Source organism: Prionailurus bengalensis, chromosome D4 (genome assembly GCF_016509475.1).
Source record: "Prionailurus bengalensis isolate Pbe53 chromosome D4, Fcat_Pben_1.1_paternal_pri, whole genome shotgun sequence".
Taxonomy (NCBI): Eukaryota; Metazoa; Chordata; class Mammalia; order Carnivora; family Felidae; genus Prionailurus; species Prionailurus bengalensis.
Window position 1 is genome coordinate 4294226 of NC_057359.1, and position 21449 is coordinate 4315674.

Below are 21449 nucleotides of genomic sequence, written 5' to 3' on the forward strand. Positions count from 1 at the left end.
TCTCCATTACTCAGTGCTCCTCATGATGAACGTAGGTACCCCTGCCACCACCTAAGGTTATTACAATCCTATTGATTCTACGCCCAAAGCTGTACTTTTCGTCTCTGTGACTTATTTAGTTTACAACCGGAAGTTTGTGCCTCTTGATCCCCTTCACCTGTTTCACCCATCCCTCCGCCCACCTCCCCTCTGGCAGCCACCAGTTTGTTCTCTGTATTTCAGAGTCAGTTTGTTGTTTCATTTGCTTGTTTGTTCACTTGTTTACTTTTTATTTTTTAATGTTTATTTTTGAGAGAGACAGAGAAAGAACGCAAGCAGGAGGGGCGGAGAGAGAGGGAGACACAGAATCCGAAGCAGGCTCCAGGCTCCGAGCTGTCAGCACAGAGCCCAACGCGGGGCTCGAACCCACAAACCGTGAGATCATGACGTGAGCCAAAGTCGGACGCTTAACCCACGGAGCCACCCAGGCGCCCCTGTTTTGTTTTTTAGATTGCACATTTAAGTGAAATCATACGGTATTGTCTTTCTCTGACCTATTTCACTTGGCATAACACCGTCTGGGTTCATCCATGTTGTTGCAAATGGCAAGCTTCCATTCTTTTTATGGCTAAGTACTATTCCACTGTGTGTGTGTGTGTGTGTGTGTGTGTGTGTATACCACCTCTTTATTCATTCATCTATTGAAAGACATTTGATTGCTTCCATATTTCGGCTATTGTAACTAATGTTGCAACAAGCATAGGGTTGCATACATCTTTTTGAATTAATGTTTTTGTGTTCTTCGAGTAAATGGCCAGTAGTGGAATTACTGGATCCTAGGATATTTCCACTTTTAGTTTTTTTTAAGTTTATCTATTTATTTTTGAGTGAGAACCAGCGTGCACACATGCACACAAGCAGGGGAGGGGCAGAGAGGGAGGATCCCAAGCAGACTCAAACCCACAAACCATGAGATCATGACCTGAGCCAAAATCAAGAGTCAGGCACTTAATTGACTGAGCCCCCCCCCCCCCCGGCGCCCCCTCTGGTTTTAATTTTTTAACGAACCTCCATACTGTTTTCCACAGTGGCTGCACTGGTTCACATTCCCATTTTTAATTGATGCTTCTTAACTCTCTCTAGGCCGAATGAGTCCAAGGAACGTCCTGTACTTCCCACTTGGAGAGAAGGGGGAGCAGAAGCCCCCCCAGGGGCACGAGCCAGGTCAGCTGCTGTCACTGGAGAGACATGGCTGGGCAGCTGGCATCACAGGTCTGGCAGAACAGCAGCCGCTAACCCCCAGTTTGTCTCCGTGGCAGTGCTCCTTTGCTCTGTGTAATGTCTGCCCGTAACCCATCCACCATCACTGGCTCCGTTTACCTCCTCTCATAACCGCATCTCTCCCCTGTCGGATGAAAGGCTCACTCCCTTGGATAGCTGTTAAAATGGCTTCCTTGTTAAGGGAATGTGTCTTTGTTTAGCCCTTATTATCAAAGGATATTTTCCTTGATGTTCTAAAGTTTCAGGAACACAGTTCGCCACTTCCGTGACATAACGTGTTCTTGTCCCACTGGTGCACTGCCGTTCCGAGTTACGTCGCCCATGACCTATTACATAGCTCCAGATGGTTGCTTTAAGATATGAATCGGGCCGTATCCCACCCATTGCTTGGAAATGTTGTGATCTTTAGTTGTATTGCTCTACCCTTTTGCCAACAACTTGTCAGTTTATTTTGTTTGTTTTTAGTTTTTGAGAGAGGAGAGATAGCGAGCACGAGCTCAGGGAGGGGCCAAGGAAGAGAAAGAGAATCTTAAGCAGGGTCCGTACTCAGCACAGAGCCCGACACGGGGCTCCATCCCATGACACTTAGATCGTGAACTGAGCTGAAACCAAGAGTCAGACACTCAACCGAGTGAGCCCCCCAGGCACCCCAACTTCTCAATTATAGTCTGTCAATTTGCAGACCAAATTTTTTTATTTATTTATTTTTTATGAAATTTATTGGCAAATTCGTTTCCATACAACACCCAGGGCTCATCCCAACAGGTGCCCTCCTCAATGCCCATCGCCCACCCCCCATCAACCCTCAGTTTATTCTCAGTTTTTAAGAGTCTCTTATGGTTTGGCTCCCTCCCTCTCTAACTTTTTTTTTTCCTTCCCCTCCCCCATGGTCTTCTGTTAAGTTTCTCAGGATCCACATAAGAGTGAAAACATATGGTATCTGTTTTTCTCTGTATGGCTTATTTCACTTAGCACAACACTCTCCAGTTCCATCCACGTTGCTGCAAAAGGCCATATTTCATTCTTTCTCATTGGCACGTAGTACTCCATTGTGTATATAAACCACAATTTCTTTATCCGTTCATCAGTTGATGGACATTTCGGCTCTTTCCATAATTTGGCTATTGTTGAAAGCGCTGCTATAAACATTGGGGTACAAGTGCCCCTGTGCATCAGCATTCCTGTGTCCCTTCGGTAAATTCCTAGTAGTGCTATTGCTGGGTCATAGGGTAGATCTATTTTTAATTTTTTGAGGAACCTCCACACTGTTTTCCAGAGTGGCTTGCAGACGAAATTTTGGTATTGTTTAGGACTCCGTGTAAAATACGTTGTAATTATGTTTTCAGCTGTAGCTTGGAATGGAGCCAACTTGTTATCTCCCCAATCTTTGGTTGACCGTGGTCTTGTAGCGGCAGGTATCCGGCAGGCAACCCGGGTATCAGCACGGCACCAAGACAGGGATGCCCCAGGGCCCAGGGGCATCCCCTCCAGCTCCCCGCCTCCCCCATCCAAGTTTGTCACCGCCAGCAAGCCCCCTCCTGGGGAAGTTGTGTCTTCCCACAGGAATGGCGTGCCGCAGGTTCTGGGTCAGCCTGCTCTGTGCTGTACCTCTTTGTTTTATAGGGGACTTGGATCCCCCCAAGTCTGGTTAGTTAGTATTTTCCAGGTTGTTGTAACACTCAACACAGTGTCAGAGCACACACACGTGTGTGTGTATATGCATGCATGAAATTGGTGTCTATTTAGATCCAGACTGGAACACACTTTTAGCCCCAAAGCCTGCTTGCCTACATGAAGCAGGGGTAAGAAAACATGGTTATCAAAAATAACAACTTCAAAAGGATGGGACAGTGGGAGAGAGTGAAGGGCTCGCGTAGCTTGCTCACAGGCCATTTTGCTGCTGTGAGGGTGCTCATTCTAGGTTCCTGGGTCTTTCCACAACTTCACAGAGGGGTTGCCGGAGGCAAGAACACATATCCCCAACACCTTAATGCACCATTGGCTTTGTGTGGTCGTCTTGTCTCGGGATGCTCATTCTAGGTTCCTGGGTCTTTCCACAACCTCACAGAGGGGTTGCTGGAGGCGAGAACACATATCCCCAACACCTTAATGCACCATTGGCTTTGCATGGTTGTCTTGTCAGAAAGAGAGCCATTATTTTTATGTTTCCTGTACAACATCTGGTCTAAAACCCTCTTCGGATGATGTCCAAAAGTTCTTTTGCTCTTTGGCTGTTCAGATCTTTTTTCCCCCTCAGCCACTTTCCATACTTTTTCTTCCAGGTCTGTAATAAGTGACAGGGTTTTGGTTTTTGTTCATTTGTTTGTTTTTATGATCAGTCAGTCCCCAAAGTTTCCCAAGAAAGAGGGGGAAAAAAGGAATTAGAAGGAGCCACTACAACCCTATTAGGATGATTAAAATAAAAACCCCAATGACGCCAAGTGCTGACAAGGATGTGAGACAGCAGGAACCCCATGCATCCTGGGGGTGCAGGACAGAGCACAGCCCCCAGAAGGGGGGCTCAATAGTGTCCCCAAAGTTCAACATACACTTAGTGGATGCCTGGGAGTCCCACTGCTGGGATTTGAGCCTCGAGAAATAAAACATTCTGTTCACACAGAAACTTGTAGAAGCTTTAGCCGTGATTGTCAAACACTGGACACCGCCCCGTGTCCTTTGGCACAAGGGAGGACGAGCGACCATTCCACGGGGTTATGCCCGGCAGCGAGAAGAGACTCGCAACTGACACGTTTGGCACCCAGGGTCCACGTCGGGGGCCTGGCGCCCAGAGAAAGAAGCCTGGCTGCGGGCGTCAAGGGTGACGTGATTCCCTTTGTCAGACAGTCTTGGAAAGACAAAACTACAGTGACCAAGTGGCTCAGAGCAGGATCTGTTTTTTCTCTCGCTCTGTTAAGTCATTATGTTTTCCTAAGATTTGCTCAAACTCTTCCCTTCTTTAGTCTCACCTGGTAGAAGTTCCTTGGTTTTGTGATCGGTGACAGGGCCACGAGCAGTATTTTTGGGTCTGCGGGTCATACTCTGTGCCCTCGACCATGGCGATCCTCTTTCTGCCCCCAGGCAGAGTCGGGGGAAGGTGGGTTAGGCAGGAGCCATCTGGGGTCAGCCCCCAGGCCCTGCTCTGGCTGACTTCGGGCTTGCCCACACTCCTCACAGCTCACCAACCCCGGGGACATCTCCTTCACCTTTGGGTTTTCTGGATTGTCTTTTCTCTTTAGATTTGATGAGGCTTCCATTGAATTTTTGGCCTGGATTTATTTCCTAATCTCTTGCTTAAAGCCTTTCTAATTGTAAAAACTCATCAGTTTTCCCAGTCTCCTAGGTTGGAGGTCTTCCTTTTAAGTATTGCTTTCCTGCCAGAGAGCATTTCTGCAGTGTAACCTGGTTTTTCCCGTGCACTTAGTTGGGGTTCATCCCATAGTCATCGCCTGCTGGACACCACCAGTCAGGTGGTCCAGGCAAGCGGTCCCGGACATCCCAGCACAGAAGGACAAATTAAGCCGCTCCAAGCACTTAGATCATTAAGTCAGTTAAGACACACAGGAAGGAGCAAAGGGAAAGAAATAGGGTTCACTAATGGTCTCAGGGCTGGGTGCAAGCAGGTGGGTGGGGACTCACTCCCTGAATCCTCGATTCGCTGTGTTAATGTCACCTGTGTGTCTGTCTGTCTTTGCTGCGTGAACCATGCCTGCCTTGTTGTCACAAGGGCCAGATGGACGTTTGAACAAGGAGACCCAATCCGGAGAGGTGCCCGCAGCCAGGCGCCCCTGTCCCCATCACTGTTGCCAGCCAGCTCACTATTGTGAGCAGCTCCACAGCTCGGGGTTCTATTTGCATTTCTTAGACTGAGGACACAGAGGGCCAGACAGGGTGGTCGAATGAAAACCTCGTGAATATTTAGAGTCACGAACTGCAGGTACCTCTTAGTCTTTCCGTTCCCTCTCTGTCCGTGTTTAACACACACAAGCTCTGCTTGCGAACTTATTTTTAACACATCCTAGGAATGCTGCCGATGGCTTTCATTCTACTTGTGGATACCTATCCGACTTAACACCTTTCCCCTTGTCTTGTTTTCTCGTCTTCTATAGCACTGTTGGCTAGTAACAAATAAGACCAAAAATAAAAAATGCCCTATGCTACCCCCCCCACCCAACCTGTTGAGAAAAGGGTGTGGGCGTGGGAGAGTCAACATCCATGTTGGTGTTTTCAAGGGTTTTCCTCTCTCCCTCTGATCCCTGGCGTTAGGGCCGTTAGCCCTGGCTGTTAGCAAACGGGGTTTTCCTTCTGCAGCCAAATGGACCTCCCGGTACCAGGCTCCAGAACAAGACCCACTTCCTCAGTCACCGACAGAACTGAACAGCTACCGGAGCTGTCCTAACTGTTGGCCTCCCCATCTTTGGGGGACCTGGTCCCCTACGGCCCAAGGCATGGAGGAGTGGAGAAGGCCCACTTCTGCAGATAGGTACCCCCCCAAGAGAGACGGGAAAGGAAGGGGCCAAGCCACTGACCCTTACGTCCCTTGCCCCAAATGACCAGCCAGACTCTTCTTACTGTAAAGTGAAAATTCAGAAAACCACAAAAGACGAATATATGACGTAAGGGCATTGTTGTTAGATATATACTGGAAAGCACTAACCAAGTCAAGAAACCGAGAGTGGCCATCCAACCTGGAAGCTTCTTCTGTATGTCCCCTGCCACCTTCAGTAGCCATCGCAGTAACAGAACCACCGTCCTGACTTTGATGATAATCAGTCATATGAGCCCTTTTTTCCTCCGTGGGGCAAGGAGAGGGTAGAAGGGGCCCAGAGTGTCACTCCAGTGAGATCCTTCCACGTGGAAACCAGAAGAGTGACGTAAGGAAGTGTTTGCTCCCAGCCTCTGGCCCTTGGCCACCAGGGAATCTTCTCAAAGTATATTATTCCTGGGTGGTATCTTGTTGATTACTATGTCTATTTAAGTATTGAATTTATTGCCTTAAAATATCACTAAAGTCCCAATTTCTGACACTTAAAATAGCCCCAGCTTTCTTCGTAAAAGTAAGAGTTGTAAACAGTCTTATCTCTGTAAATGTATATTTACTATACACTGAGTTCTCCCCCCTTCTGGCCCTGGGTCTCCTCAAGGTGCTTCATACCTACTCAGTCCTAATATGGGCTACTATTTGGCGAACGCTTTGGGATGGGAAGCTGACATTTATTTGCTTTCACCCTCAAAGTCACCATCTTCTTAAAAATGTTTTCCTTGGCAGTGTATCTACACAAGAAACAAAATTAATACGATCGAGAAAGAAATTTAAGCTCAAAGAAAAAGCAAATAGATTTAAAATCAGCTGCCTGTCATATATGTTTGTATGCATTTAGAAATAATCGGATACATACCTAAATTACTTAATCTTTATACTTTAGAAGTGGAAAGCAGCTCAGAGGCTGTGTCATCTAAACTCTTCATTTTTATGGGGGAAGGAAAGTGAAATCCAGAGAACCTGATTCTTGTCAATCAGAATCAATGTTACAAATAGTACCGAGTCCTGACTCTTTCCACTGTATCAAAATAGTTACGCTGACAGTAGAGTTGGCTTCAGCACCGCAAAGAAGACGTTAATATGCCGAAGTCTCGATGCGATGCCAGCGAGATAGAGACTCGTTTTCAAAGCAGATCGTTTCTTGAATCTTTTATTGTGAAAATATTGTATTGTAAAAAATTATATTGATTTTATCGTAAAATCAACCTGTCACCCAGCTTCAATACTTGTTAACTGTATCAGTCAGGAAAGGCTATGTTATACCTCAGTAACAAACAACCTCAGTGGCCTTACAGCAGTTTTTTTTTTAATATTTTTTTATTTACATTTATTTATTTTAGAGAGAGAGAGAGAGCGGGGAAGGGGCAGAGAGCAAGGGAGCCGCAGAATCCAAAGCAGGCTCCAGGCTCTGAGCTGTCAGCACAGAGAACTCATGAACCCAGAGAACTTGAAATGAGCCGAAGTCGGAGGCTTACCCGACTGAGCCACCCAGGTGCCCCATAGCAGTTTTTAAAGCAACAAAATGTATTGCTCTGTGTCCAGCATAGGTCGGCGGGAAGGCAAGGGTCTTTGCGTGCGGACCCGGGTTGACAGAGGCTCCAACATCAAGGCAAGAGACTTCTGAGTGCTCCATGGTGCAGGCCCAGAGCAGGCTGAGAGCCAGTGCAGACAAGCAGACGCTGCCCTTGAAGTTCCTCATTACTTCTGCTCATGCTCCATTGGCAGATCTGATGACCTGTCCGTTAGGGTACTGACTTCAAGAACATGGCGGAGTGTACCCCCACCCCCGCCCAGGCCATCAGAAAGGAGGGGGGACCAGATGTTGGTGAACGTTAGTAATGTCTAATTCTGTTCTGTTTGTTTCATTAATTTGTGTGTGTGAAACATTTTAAACCCCTAAATATTGTGTCCTGTATCTCTTTAAAAGAAAGACATCCCTCTCCCACATTTTTTCTGCCGTATTTGCAATGTGAGTTATAGACATTATGACAGTTCACCTCTAAATGTGTCACCAGTATGCCTTTCTTTTTAAAAAAAAAAATAAACTTCTAGGGGGGTGCCTGGGTGGCTCAGTCTGTTAAGCGTTTGACTTCAACTCAGGTCATGATCTCATGGTTCATGAGTTCAAGCCCCATGTCAGGCTCTGTGCTGACAGCTCAGAGCCTGGAGACTTCTTCGGATTCTGTGTATGTGTGTGTGTGTCTCTCTCTCTACCCCTCCCCAGCTCACTCTGTTTCTCTCTCTCTCTCAAAAATAAAAATAAATATTAAAATAAAAAAGAAACTTTTAGGGCCATTTGGGTGGCTCAGTTGGTTAAGTGTCTGACTTTGCCTCGGGCCTCATGGTTCGTGAGTTCGAGCCCCATGTTGGGCTCTGCTCTGACAGTGCAAAGCCTGCTTGGGATTCTGTCTCTCCCTCTCTCTCTGTCCTCCCCCACTCACGTGTTCTCTCTCTCAAGGATAAATAAACATTTCAAAAATGGAACTTTTACTTTATAGTCACATGATCACCATCATACCTGACCAAATGAATAATGCCCCAGTATCTCCAATGTCAAGTCCTAGTTCAGCTTTCCAGCTGTCTCACGGTTGTCTCAGGACTTGCTTTTTTTGTGTCCACACCAGGCCCCAGTTAAGGACTGTGCACCGCATTACTATGTCTAGTGTAATCGCTCTTAATAAAACGTAGTCCCCTGCTATGCGTGCCCGAGCCTTGTTACACGACCCTGACTTTCTGAAGGCACAGTGATACTATGTACTGAATGCGGTCCTAAGTGTCAGGGTCCCAACTCCTGATTTTACCTGTCTCCTTTATCCTGGGTTTGTCCGTAACTCCGAAGGCAGACAGAAAGGCTTCATTCAACTCAGGCTAACCCTGTGGGACGAGGACGCTTCCTAGGTGCTGGTGTAAAGTCCACAAGGCTCCAGGAAGGAGGAGCCGTGGTCTGATCGCCCACTGTCGGTGCCGCTAACGCTGATCACACGTGGTTCTTCCACGCGGGCTGCCTGTGCCCCTGCCAGCAACAAGGGGTCTGGGCAGTGATATTTTGGCACATGTCAGTTCCCCGCCGAGCCTCGAAGAAAAACATTTTAAGAAGCAATAGCCGTTTCCACTTGGAACTCTCCCCGGCAGTGACATTGCAAATAAATATAGAGACGCAACGAAAAGCAACAAGTCAGTGTAGAAAATCTGCTATTTGAATGTCTGAAGTTGGCAAGGGGGGCGTCCAAGTCCTAGTTAAAATGCCTCTCCTTCCAGGATTCTCCTGTGGTTGTGCTCTGGGGTCTGTGACACCAGGGCTTCTGGGTTTTGCTCCTGCCTCTTCAGCTTCTCCTTATAGATGCCTTCCTGCTCCTAAGTATGGATGCTGTCCTAGGTGCTGTCCTCTCTGCTCCTGACATGCCCTCTTGGGCTGATGTCACCCGCATCCACGGCCTCAGCTGCAGTCCGTATGCCATGAGTCATAAATCTCAGTATATTGGTTAGAACCAGTAGGATGTATATGTACTTAGAGATACATGCATGTGTATCTATGCATGACATGTACACAGTATCTCATATATGGGAAGGAGGGATTGAGAGAGAGAGAGAGATTTATTATAAGGACTGGCTCATGCAATTATAGGCGAGTCCTAAGATCTGCTATGTGCAAGCTGGAGCCCCAGGGGCCTCTGGGGTACATTCCAGTCCAAGTCCAAAGGCCTGAGAATCCGGGGAGCTGATGGCAGAATTCCCAGCCCAAGGGCAGGAGGGCGTATCCCAGTGCAAGCAGCCGGAGGGAGAGCAAATTCTCCCTTCCTTTTTTTGTTCTATTCAGGCTGAGGCCCACCCACACTGAGGAGGGGGCGATCTGCTTTATCCAGTCCACGTACCCAAACGTGAATCTCTGCGGAAACACCCTCGCGGACACACTCAGAAATACCGTTTACCCAGCGCCTGGGTGCCCTGGGATCCAGCAAGTTGATGCGTAAAGTTAAGCACCACACGCAGTACTCCTGACCGCTCGGCTAATGTGGCGGCGCCTCTGTCCTCAACGTGTTGGAAACAACGTCGGCTTGCAAAGCTTAACTCACTCTCACCTCCGATCTTTCCAAGAATACTCCTTAACATTGTGTACAACTGTGCAGCCGTTTCTCTCGCGTTCCTTGCTGCCGTTAGGGAAAACACGGACGAGAAGTCCCTCCTGTATGCTAAACTTGGCCTCATCTGATCATCCGAGCAGCTCTTCTCGGTCTCTTGGGTGACCATCTCCTCCTTCCTCACACCTGGCGTGGAGGTGACAGGTGTCTAGAAGTCATGGAAGAAGAAAGTGTGAGGGTGGCTGGGGCAGGTTCTCTGCTCACCCGCGGCTTCTGCCGTGTTTTGTCGGGTTCCCCACGGACCAAGAAGGAGCTTCTTGGAGGAAAAAGAAACAGGATTGAGCATGAAACGACATGTCATTATTTTAGGGGGCAGCCACGCCTGGATGACTCTACGTGGCTGTAGGCTACCCCATCTCCTCTAAAATATAATGAAATTGAAGGAAAAAAAGGCTAGACACGCCAAAACCTGAAGAGAAAGGTGATCAGGGTGTCAAAGGTCAAAGGTATGCAGTGGCACGCTTAATGCATTTTCCTATCTTCTCAGTATCTTTCTCACTGAAAAATCTAATGACGGGTTGGCCAGTTTTTGTTTTAAATAAAACAGATTTGAGGCAGAGGCCATCTATCTTATCTGTGCCTTGCTCCCCCACAAAGAAAACATCTTAGCAATTTCTATACGAAGGTACAAATTTCTTACCCTGTCTAGAGCATCTCTTCTTAAACATTATGACCTCATGCAGAATGTTTTACACGTATCTATTCAGACTTTAATAAAAACAGCCCCCACTTATTCAGTATGACCTTTATTTAATTTTTTTTCATTTTAAAGAGAGAGAGAGAGAGCATGAGCAGGGGAGAAGGGCAGAGAGAGAGGGAGAGAGAGAGAATCTTAAGCAGGCTCCACACCCCACTGGGAGCCTGATGCAGGGCTGGATCCCGTGACCCTGGGATCACGGCCTGAACCAAAATCAAGAGTCGGACACTTAACCAACTGAGCCACCCAGGCGCCCTGAGATGATTATTTAAGTTCTCAGGCACCCCCCAAAACCTTGTGAAGTATGTCTGTGATCATAATAAGAGCGGCCAGGCACTTTGCTAAGTGTTGAACGTAATTCTCTTTGCATCTTTGTATTTTAATCATCACTTTTGATAAGGAAGTGGAAACCTGGATAGTTACAAGGGAAACTTACCCAGTGTCCTGTAGCTAGTAAGAGCCAGGGCTGGTGCTTGAGCTCCTGACCGAATGATTCTGCTTCCACTTTTTCAACCTGTTTAGTGGCTGTTTTCCAAGAGGATGGCATTCTGTGGGCGCTGTTCCCACTTCGTGTGAGAGCATCTCTGTGTCTCTCTGTGCATTTGGGATCTGTGCTCACTCTCTCCCTGGGTCTTTATCAAAGCTATCGGCCATGTCTTTATTTCTCTGGGTTTTGTGGCTTCATATCCTATTTCTCTGCGTTTCGCTGCAGTAAATGTTCAGAATGTAAAACAAAACCATAGATTTTGCCACGTGACACATTTCTGGAGCAGGGTGTTATGGTCCCTATTGTTTTAACATCAAATTAAAAAAATTTTTTTAATGTTTATTTTTGAAGGAGAGAGAGAGAGACAGAGCATGAGCAGGGGAGGGGTAGAGAGAGAGGGGGAGACACAGAATCTGAAGCGGGCTCCAGGCTCTGAGCTGTCAGCACAGAGCCCGCCGCGGGGCTCAAACTCACGGGCCGCAAGATTACGACCTGACCTGAAGTCGGACCCTTAACTGACTGAGCCACCCAGGCGCCCCTTAGCATCAAATTTATATTTAAAACTAAGTTTTAGGGGTGCCTGTGTAGCTCAGCTGGTTAAGCGTCCAACTTCAGCTCAGGTCATGATCTCGCAGTCCGTGAGTTCAAGCCCTGCATCGGGGCCCTGTGCTGACAGCTCGGAGCCTGGAGCCTGCTTTGGATTCTGTGTCTCTCTCTCTCTGCCCCTCCCCATTCGCACTCTCTCTCCTCTCTCTCAAAAATAAATAGACATTAAAAACAATAATAAAACTAAGTTTTATTTTTCATTACTTAGAGATTCTTTTCCTGAAATTCTTCTGAAAAAAATTTAAATCTACAAAAAACTTGAAAAAAGAGTACAGCGAACATGTGTATACCTTTTACCAGTTTGTTAACTGGTAAAAACTATGTTTGTTACCAGTAACTGGTGAAAGGTAACCTCACCAGTTGTTTTTCGAAGGGACTTGCAGACATAATGATATTTTACTCCCACATGTTTAAATATGTATGTCTGAAGAATAAGGAAATTGTTCTGTGTAATACCTTTATCACACCTAATACCTGATAAGTATTCTGCAAAGTCACCGATACTTAGAATTTCCCGGTAGGTCTTCCGTAACTTTTTTTCTATGTAAAATTCACACCTTGCACTTGGTTAGGCTGGTTGTAATCTGAAGAGGTCCCCGCTTCTTTTTTTCCTTCTAAAAACATTTGCTTTTTTGAAGAGCCAGGTGGGCCAGGTGTCCTGCAGAATGTTTGGATCCCAGGTTTCCCCGGCTGTCTCCTCATAGTTGGGCGAGGCTGTGCATGTACGCGTGCACCCTTCCTTCCTCGGGACTGCTGTCCTCGGACCGCTTTCACTTCGAGAAGGGCCATTCCGGTCTGCCCCGCTGTGGCTGCTGCGGCTGTTTGATCGCTGCATTCTGCGGCTCTATATTTGCTTGCGTCTCGTAGCTGCTAGATTGGCATTCCTTTGACGGTTGTTACAAACACCAGGATGGAAAGACAACAAGACAGCAGGTGTCCCAACGGGACAGAGACACATGGCAAGTCCGGCTCTGCCGTGAGACTGAGGCTCTGGGCGGGGGTCTCCTACCCAGAGGCCGTGTCTGCCGCCTCCCGCCAGGCCAGGGGGACACCAAGCAAATGATGAGCAGGGACAGTGGAGGTGAGGAAGAGATCTTGAGGGTGCGGGGTCCGCTGCTCCTGCCCACGGCACTGTCCCCTCTGTGATGCCTCTTTGAGGTGGCAGTGACCAGAATGGTGGGAAGATGCCCCTGAGATCTGCGGATATGTCCATCCTTAGGAGATACTGACAAATAGTTTTTGAATTCATTATGTCAACTTACATTCCTACCAACAGCGTCTGAATGTTCCGCTTGCTCGATATCTTTGTCAACATTTGGTATTTTCAGACTTTTGATTTTAGGCCTTCTGGTGGGTGGATGGTGGATCTCACTGTGGTTTTGATTTGCATTTTGTTGATAACCAAGAACGGTGGGCTCTTGTTCGTAGGCTTACTAGCCCTTTGGATATCCTCTGTGGTGAAGCGTGCCCCTTTACGTACGGATTGGTAGGAGTTTTTAGTATAATCTGATCATGACTCTCGGGTTGGTTATAGGCGCTGGTAGAGATCTTCCAGCCTGTGGTGTATTTTGATGACTAAAAGTCCCTAAAGTCAGCGTGGTCTGATTCCTGGGGAGCTCTTCTTCTTCTGGGTGGAGGAGCACCCTTGCTGTTTCCTGGCCCTCCCCCATGGGCTCGGTGGCCCCACGTGACTTTATGTCACGGCAGAGAAGAGCATTGTGGACACCTTTCCTTCTGTCAGGAGAGAGAGATCTTTGTTGGAAGCCACAGCTGACTTCCCTTATATCTCGCTGAAAAATGGGGGTCACATCTCCTTCCTTCGCTGCAAGGGAGGCTAGGAAAGTGGACATCTGTCTTGTTCCTAAGCTCTCTGTTGTGAGGGCGGCAAGAGGACAGTGCACCGGAGAGAGCCGTCAGGTGGCCAACGAGCGAGGCCTGCTCAAGAAAGACGTCGGGCGCCGGGACTTCCTGCTGTCACCAGCAAGAGGAAGGTGCATTATGCACCCCTCCTCCCACTGAGATGTGTTGATGATATATAATGTTGAGCCGTTAAATCTACCTCCACTGAAAGATATCACGAAGCTGAGATATGATGAAGGATTTCTGATAAAAGTGAGGTGGGTGTGAAAATACCTCCAAGTGGACTCCCATATTTGCATGTGCCTTAGTGTCAGTTCTCATATACAGGCATTATTATTATTATTATTATTATTATTATTCCAAGTCTATTTATTTTAAGAGAGAGACAGCAGGAGAGGATCAGAGAGAGAGAGAGAATGGATCCCAAGCAGGCTCCACATTGTCTGCACAGAGCCCAGCGTGGGGCTCAATCCCACCGACTACAAGACCATGACCTGAGCCAAAATCAAGAGTTGGGCGCTTAACTGAGCCACCGAGGCGCCCCTGCAGGCATTTCGAACATGGAAAAATACATCCTACTGAACTGCTTACCACTGGTCATTTGATGAGGATCAGATGGGAGAAGTGGAAACTTTAAAGTTTTCTTTCTATACTTCTATACTATGTTCCTTTTATGTTTTTATAACTTGAAAAATACCGTAGACCCATCTTTATCTATTTGAGGTGCATTGGAGTCAATTCCCACTTACCAGGGGTGCTGCGCCTTGGTTCGCCATTGTCAGTTTAATGGTACCTGCATTTCTGAAGTGACTGACTGTTGGAAAGCACTGGAAACCCTAACGATTGGCCGCATTTGTGGAGTGGATAAACCATGAAGGAGGTACTTTTGCTTTATAAAAACTCCACCAACTACTTACTATGCTAAGTTACATGAGTCACTCATGGGCTGAATTGTGTCCTTTCAAGATGTATATGTGGAAGCCCTAACCCCCCGTACCTCAGAGAGGAGGTAGGCTCTTTGCAGAGGCAGAGAGAGAGGGAGACACAGAAACCGAAGCAGGCTCCAGGCTCTGAGCTGTCAGCACAGAGCCTGACACCGGGCTCGAACCCACAAGCCGTGAAATCATGACCTGTGGCTAAGTCGGGTATTCAACCGACTGAGCCACCCGGGTGCCCCCAAGGAGAAACCAACCTTGACCTCGAACTTCCAGTGTCCAGAACTAAGAAAAATAAGTGTCTGTAGTTTAAGCTGCCCGGCTGTGGTGCTTTGTGGTGGCCACCTTAACATGCTAACACAGTCGCCTGATACTCTATACGCTATGCCCTTTTTCTTCCTTCTCCTCCCGTCTTACTGAGGCGTCACTGGCAAAACCATGACGTGAAGTGCATGATGTGATGATGTGATGTATGTGCATGTTGGGAGAGGATCCCCCAATGAGTTATCATATCCTTCACCTCACACGTTTACCTTTTGTTTGGGGAGACCCTGTAAGCTCTCCCGTCACAGCCAATTTCAGCTCTACACTGTCATCATCTGTAGTCATCGTGATTTATATCAGATCCTCAGACCTCAGGCATCCCAGAGCTGGAGTGCGTGTCCTGTTTCCAGACTCTTCCTGCCTATCCCACCCGCGGCCCCTGACAGCCACCATTCTGCTCTCCGTTTCTAAGCATTCAGCTCGGGTACGTCTTCACGCCTGTGGGCACTCAATTACACCTAAGCCTTTGTTTGGTGTTTCAGCCTTAACTTTCCAAAGTTCTTCCATAATTCTTTCCTCTTCATCAGCAGGATAATTCAGTGAAGTGAGGTAAGTCAGGTATTCTCGCCTTACAGATATGGAAACTAATTCTAATTCTGGGCGGGGCCTGAGATTCTGTGTTTCTAGAAGCCTCTGTGTCAGGTTCTCAGCCCTGGAGCTCAGACCACACCTTGACTAGCGAAGCTGAGTCTACGCGGCAAGAAACCAGAAGACTGGCTTGCATCCCATCTGTATTTTTAAAAGCTAACCGGAGGGGGGCCTGGATGGCTCAGTCGGTTGAGCATCTGACTTCCGCTCAGGTCATGATCTCGCCACTCGGAGTTCAAGCCCCGCATCCGGCTCTGTGCTGACAGCACAGAGCCTGGAGCCTGCTTCAGATTCTGTGTCATCCTCTCTCTCCGTACCTTCCCCACTCATGCTCTGTCTCTCTCTGTCTCTCAAAAATGAATAAATGTTAAAAAATTTAAAAATAAATAAAATAAAAGTTAACCGGAAACCCGCATGTGAAATTGGCGGGAAGCGAGATGCTCCTACGGTGAATCACACAACAAACGCTCGGCGGATACAGATCCTACGGGTTGTGCAAGATTACTCCAACTTGGCTTTCCGATCCTCTGACTCATCTCAGGAGCGCCTCAAATCACAAGAACACCTCAAAGATTCAAAATTCGGGACGCCTCAAACATTCACAACTCCCGTGTTTTTGTGGCTGCACTCTTCGAATTTACTCTGGGTATCTCTTCCCGACTTAACCTTTAGTCTTAGTATAGACATGGAATATTGGTGGAATTCTTCTAAGTAACGAGTATGTGTCAAGAAACAGAGTATCTACTGCCAAAAATAAAATGGCTTAAAAATAGTGCAAATCGAACCAGCAGGAGTTGATTTCCTGCCATCGCTTCTCAGGGACTCGAGCAATGATTGAGTCCCGTACGCGGAGAACAGATTGTTCCACACGAGGCCTTTGGAAGTTAACTTCAAAGCAGATGTTCTGGAAGCTTCTGTGACCATTACAGACAAGCTGTTCTCATTTTATAGAAAAACAAATACGTAATAATAAATTATCATACTTACTTTAATGGCTTAATGAGGATTCATTAGGAAACATTCATAAAAGGGGATAAGAAGTTTAGAAGCGTACCTTTTAAAATAATATTTTTAGGGGCGCCTGGGTGGCTCAATTGGTTAAGCATCCAACTTTGGCTCAGGTCGTGATCTTATGGTTCATGGGTTCTGGCCCTGTGTGGGGCTCAGTGCTGACAGCTCGGAGCCTGGAGCCTGAAGCCTGCTTCGGACACTGCGTCTCCCTCTCTGTGCCCCTCCCCATCTAGCATTCTGTCTCCCTCTCTCTCTCAAAAATAAACATTAAAATTTTTTTTAATTTTTTAAATAATGTTTTTATTCCATTGGAAGCCCAAGACATAGTCAATGCTAGCAATTGGTGAATCTTACAAATAAATACCGTAAAAATATTGGACAGGATTCATTCAAGGCGGAACCCAAAGCGGAAAATAGCAAAATAGAATGACTTCGGGGTCAGTAGTAATTTTAAAGAAGCTCTAAGTTCAGAGGCCAGATGGTATTCCTTAAAAGACTGATCCAGAGATGTTCCCCACAAAAACTTTAACAGGTGATGGTTTCCCCAAAGCCTATTTGAACACCAGCCCTCAGAGGACTTAATGCCTTTAAAAGGGGGTCTTATATCCCATACAGGGGTGTCTGGTTCCTGGAATAAGCACAGGTCCTCATGGGTTCGGAGCCCAGCTTCCTGTGTCGTTAGACTTTGCTGGGTGGTGTGCAGGGTAAGCTTTCCCTGACTGCTGGAAGGCACGCAAGCCAACCTGTGACTCTCCTGCCCGCTTTTCTAAGAGGCGAGTCTTTAGACACCTTAGGAAACCCAGGCTCCATGCCAATATAGTAGAGGTGTGCAAAATAGTTCAGACCTGGAAAATATCAATAATGCTGTATCACCTACTCAATTCCAGGCTGGTGAAAAGAGATAGGGGGAAGAATAAATTTAAGGATGTGGATGTATCTTTAAAATTCAGAAACATCTAAGAGCTTTGAGCTGAGGTCCTAAAATACACCTTTCAAAAAATTTAAAAAAGAGATTTCTGGGGCGCTTGGGCGGCTCAGTCTGTTAAGCCTGACTCTTGATTTTGGCTCAGATCATGATCTCACAGTCTGTGGGTCCGAGCCCCACATCGGGCTCCACACTGACAATGCAGAGCCTGCCTGGGATTCTCTCTCTGTCTGCCCATCCCCTGCTCTTTGTCAAAAATAAATAAACTTAAAAAAAAAAAAAAAAGGCTCCCAATCAGTTCATCAAATGTACAAAGAGCTATTACCCCACAGCCTCTGAGCCCCTCACACAGAGCTGTGCTCATAAGTGGGGTCCTAATGCCCAGGATATTTACAATATTATCCTCTGCAATATGAGAACAATATTGGAAATTCTTTTGATATTTATTTTTCCAAAAATGAGATATTAACCTTTACTAATGTTTAATGTTTTAAATGACTTTAGTATATGCATCCTCTCTCTCTCTCTCTCTCTCTCTCTCTCTCTCTCTCTCTCTCTCAGGATTGATGGGTAGATGAGAAGATGAATGGATGGATGGACCCATTTTTTTAAAAGCTAGTAACTGTGGGATAAACTAGCAAAAGTTGCAACTCTCTGGTCTAAAAAAACTAGGACCATTTTGTTTTGCATTTTCAGAGCCCGGTCGGGTTACTCAAGTTATTCTTAGCTGTCCTTAAAGGGTACAATTTCAGAGGACAGAGTTTTATCTTTATGTTTTCAAAACAAAATTTATTTTTTAAATTGAGACGTGATCGACTTACAAGAGTGCATGTGTTTTAGGCATACACCACGAAAACTAACTTTTGGATTGAAAGACCGAGGGACACCAGTAATACGGAACAGATGCATTTTGATCTGCAAAACGGTTGTCCTGAAAACTTTGTTCTAATGTTCTCGTATCCGAACTTACTTCGAATAACGCTACTTGAATGGTGACCACCTGTTTCCGCTGGAAGAAAGACAAATAGTACCAGACAGCACGTGGCTGAGGCCGGGCAGGTACACGCGGTAGAAATTCAAAGGGAGAAGAACACCCAGGTCGGGGGGAGGGAGGATATCTTCACACAGTGAGGACGGGCAGAAAAGCCCGAAACTAAGAGAAAGAGGAGCAGGGCGCTGACTACCAGCAGCTGCCTCTTCCCTCCCCCGGCCTCCCATGGGTCCCTGAAGCTTCCTCATGGGACACCGGGGCTCCAGGGAAAACAGCAGACGTCAGTGGTACAAAGCTGTGGCTTCGTACGGCTTTGACTGTGTCCTACAGGAAGGCCCATTCTACGCCGTGAGCAGAAACCTACGTAAGGTTAAATGTTCACCGAGCCACAGCCACACGTGCACATACAGCGCGTGGCTAGTCTCCGTCAAGTTCGCACCACGCTCCCTTGTGGTTGCAGCCCCCGGTTCGGAACCCACAGGTGAAGAAAGGAGGGGTGTCTGCAAATTTGGTGTCCGCTAAAATGATGAGCGCCTCGAGTTCCAGGCAAGGGAGTCTGGCCGTTATTATTTATTAACGGGAGGGTCTACTGAGGGCAAGCGACGCGACCCGATGTGGGTTTTGGGTGCTCACTCTGCAGCAGAAAAACCAACATGAACAGACCCAACATGAGACACGAGGCAATCAGGCCCAAACGAAGGGGACAAAATACTTACTGTGCTTCTTCCCCTTCCTCTCCGAGTTCTGCCTTGCGAGGCACCTCTAGTTAAGGCGGGGGTACACTGTGGTTAGCAGCAGGGCTTTCGGACATCACATCCCTGCCCCCACCTGCCGGCTCAGTGAGCTTGGGCAGGTGTGATGGTTACGTTCATGTGTCAGCTTGGCTGGCCACGGGATGCCCAGATCGAGCGTGTTTCCGGGCGTGTCTGTGAGGACATTTCGGGGCACGGTTAGCATTTGAATCAGAGGACCGAGAGAGGCCGATACCCTCCCCAGCGTGGTGGGCCTCGTCCGATCCGGCGAGGGCGTGAATAGAACAAAAAGGTGGAGGAAGGGAGAATTCCCCCTCTGCCTGACTGCCAGGGCTGGGACACCACATCTCACTGGGTAAACACCACGGGCTCACCTGGTCCTCCAGCCTTCAGACTTGGACTGAGTCATACAACTGGCTTGACTTCTCTGGGCCTCCATTTTGCAAACAGATTGTGGGACTTGTCAGCCCCCATAATTGCATGAGGCAATTACTCATAATAAATCTCAGTCTCCCTCCGTATATCTTTATGTATAAATATCCTCCTATCCCTTGCTTCCGTTTCTCTGGGGAACGCTAATACAGCGCAGTAACTTTACATTTGCATCACGGACGAGGAAGAGCTCCGCAAGGCGTAGCCACTGTTCGTGGCACTGGGCAGAAGCCCAGAGCACCGCGAAGCCCGTGCCCGTGTGCTCACTGGAGAGTGCAGCCGTGTCCCGCCGCATTCCCGAGGCAAAACGATTCCCCGGAGTTCAGGCAGAATACTCCGGCCTCCCACGGGCCGCCTCTGCTGCCTTTACAGACCAGCCACGCATCCCTCCCAGATTCATCCTGGCCTCCCTCAAATCTTCACCTCACCCCACGCCTCCGCGCTCCTGCCCTTCCCCATCTTTCGGCAGCGGGTGGTCACGGGACCACGTTGCCCCGGGCTGGCCAGCAGGCTCCCGTCCCTGTCCTATGCCTGGTGGCTGTGGTGGAGACCCCCACAACTTCCTCCCTATCCAGCCCTACCCGATAACCATCTTTCTGGGAACCGTTAGGAACTACGGTGGTCCGAGCCTTCCCATCCTTGCTTTTGGAGAACCGTTAAAGATTTATTCGGTGTATAAGCATTTTGTATCATTTTTTGGAACTTGGGGAGTGGGAAGTTCCCACGCCACACGCCATGAAACAGAAGTGTCACGGTGCAAACACGCTCGGTTTCTTTGGTTCCTAGTGAGTGTGGAATTCCTTGTTTCTGACATTCTTTTTTTTTTTTAATTTTTTTTTTTTAACATTTATTTATTTTTGGGTGGGAGAGAGAGAGGGACACGGTGCGAATGGCGGAGGGGCGGAGAGGGAGGAAGACACAGAATCCGAAGCGGGCTCCAGGCTCTGAGCTGTCAGCACAGAGTCTAAGGCGGGGCTCGAACCCACGAACCGTGAGATCATGACCTGAGCCGAAGTCGGACACTTAACAGACTGCGTGCCCCTACCATTCTTTAACATTCTAGACATCGTCCCATCCATATCTTAGACGCTTGAAATCATAAGGAGGAAGAAGGCCTCCGTGTTTAAATCCAAGTATTCTCCATGACAACTGACAGGAGCACTTCACCCGGAAGATGCTACGGCCTCAGGCAGGCCCCTTTGCTTCTCACAAATGCCTCCTCCTTCCTTGAAACGACTCGAGTTTACCTTTCCTTTTTAAATATATATGCTGTTCTCTGTTTATTTGAGTAAACTCTACCCCCATCACAGGGCTCAAACTCACGCCCCCGCAGATCAAGAGTCGCACGCCCTGCGGACTGAGCCACCAGGTTGACCTTCCTTGCTATCATCTGCTTGTTCTTTTTTTTTTTTTTTTTTAACATTTATTTATTTTTGAGACAGAGAGAGACAGAGCATGAACGGGGGAGGGGCAGAGAGAGAGAGGGAGACACAGAATCGGAAGCAGGCTCCAGGCTCTGAGCCGTCAGCCCAGAGCCCGACGCGGGGCTCGAACTCACGGACGGCGAGATCGTGACCTGAGCCGAAGTCGGCCGCTCAACCGACTGAGCCACCCAGGCGCCCCTCATCTGCTTGTTCTTAATCCCCTTGTACCACACACTGTAGAAGGTTCACCTCTTTTCGGGGCAGTTTCTCAGGGTTTCTTAATACCTTCTACTCTGTGGCCTTGAGATTGGCCACGTCCGCTAGGTGCCTCTGGAGCGTTGACTCCTGCCACCCCTAGCGACATCCACCCGGGTGTAACACGACCATTGTCTTCATGCCTGGACACCGTTTGTATGGACACAACCCAACATCCCCTGGGAGCTGACTTCATAAGCTGGAGGGAACCAAAGCTTCCCCC

General features: G+C 47.8%; 1 long non-coding RNA gene across 2 annotated transcripts in view; it reads left to right on the top strand.

Moving 5' to 3' along the window:
• LOC122475242 overlaps positions 1-21449 on the top strand; it is a 47313-nt gene that overhangs the window by 17240 nt on the left and 8624 nt on the right. Inside the window, exon 3 of one of the 2 annotated variants that reach the window (XR_006295125.1) lies at positions 1123-1440. The exons of the other annotated variant lie outside the window; for it this stretch is intronic. This is a non-coding gene — a long non-coding RNA (uncharacterized LOC122475242). Of the gene's footprint in view, positions 1-1122; positions 1441-21449 lie in introns of those variants that run through there. 2 annotated transcript variants of the gene reach the window in all.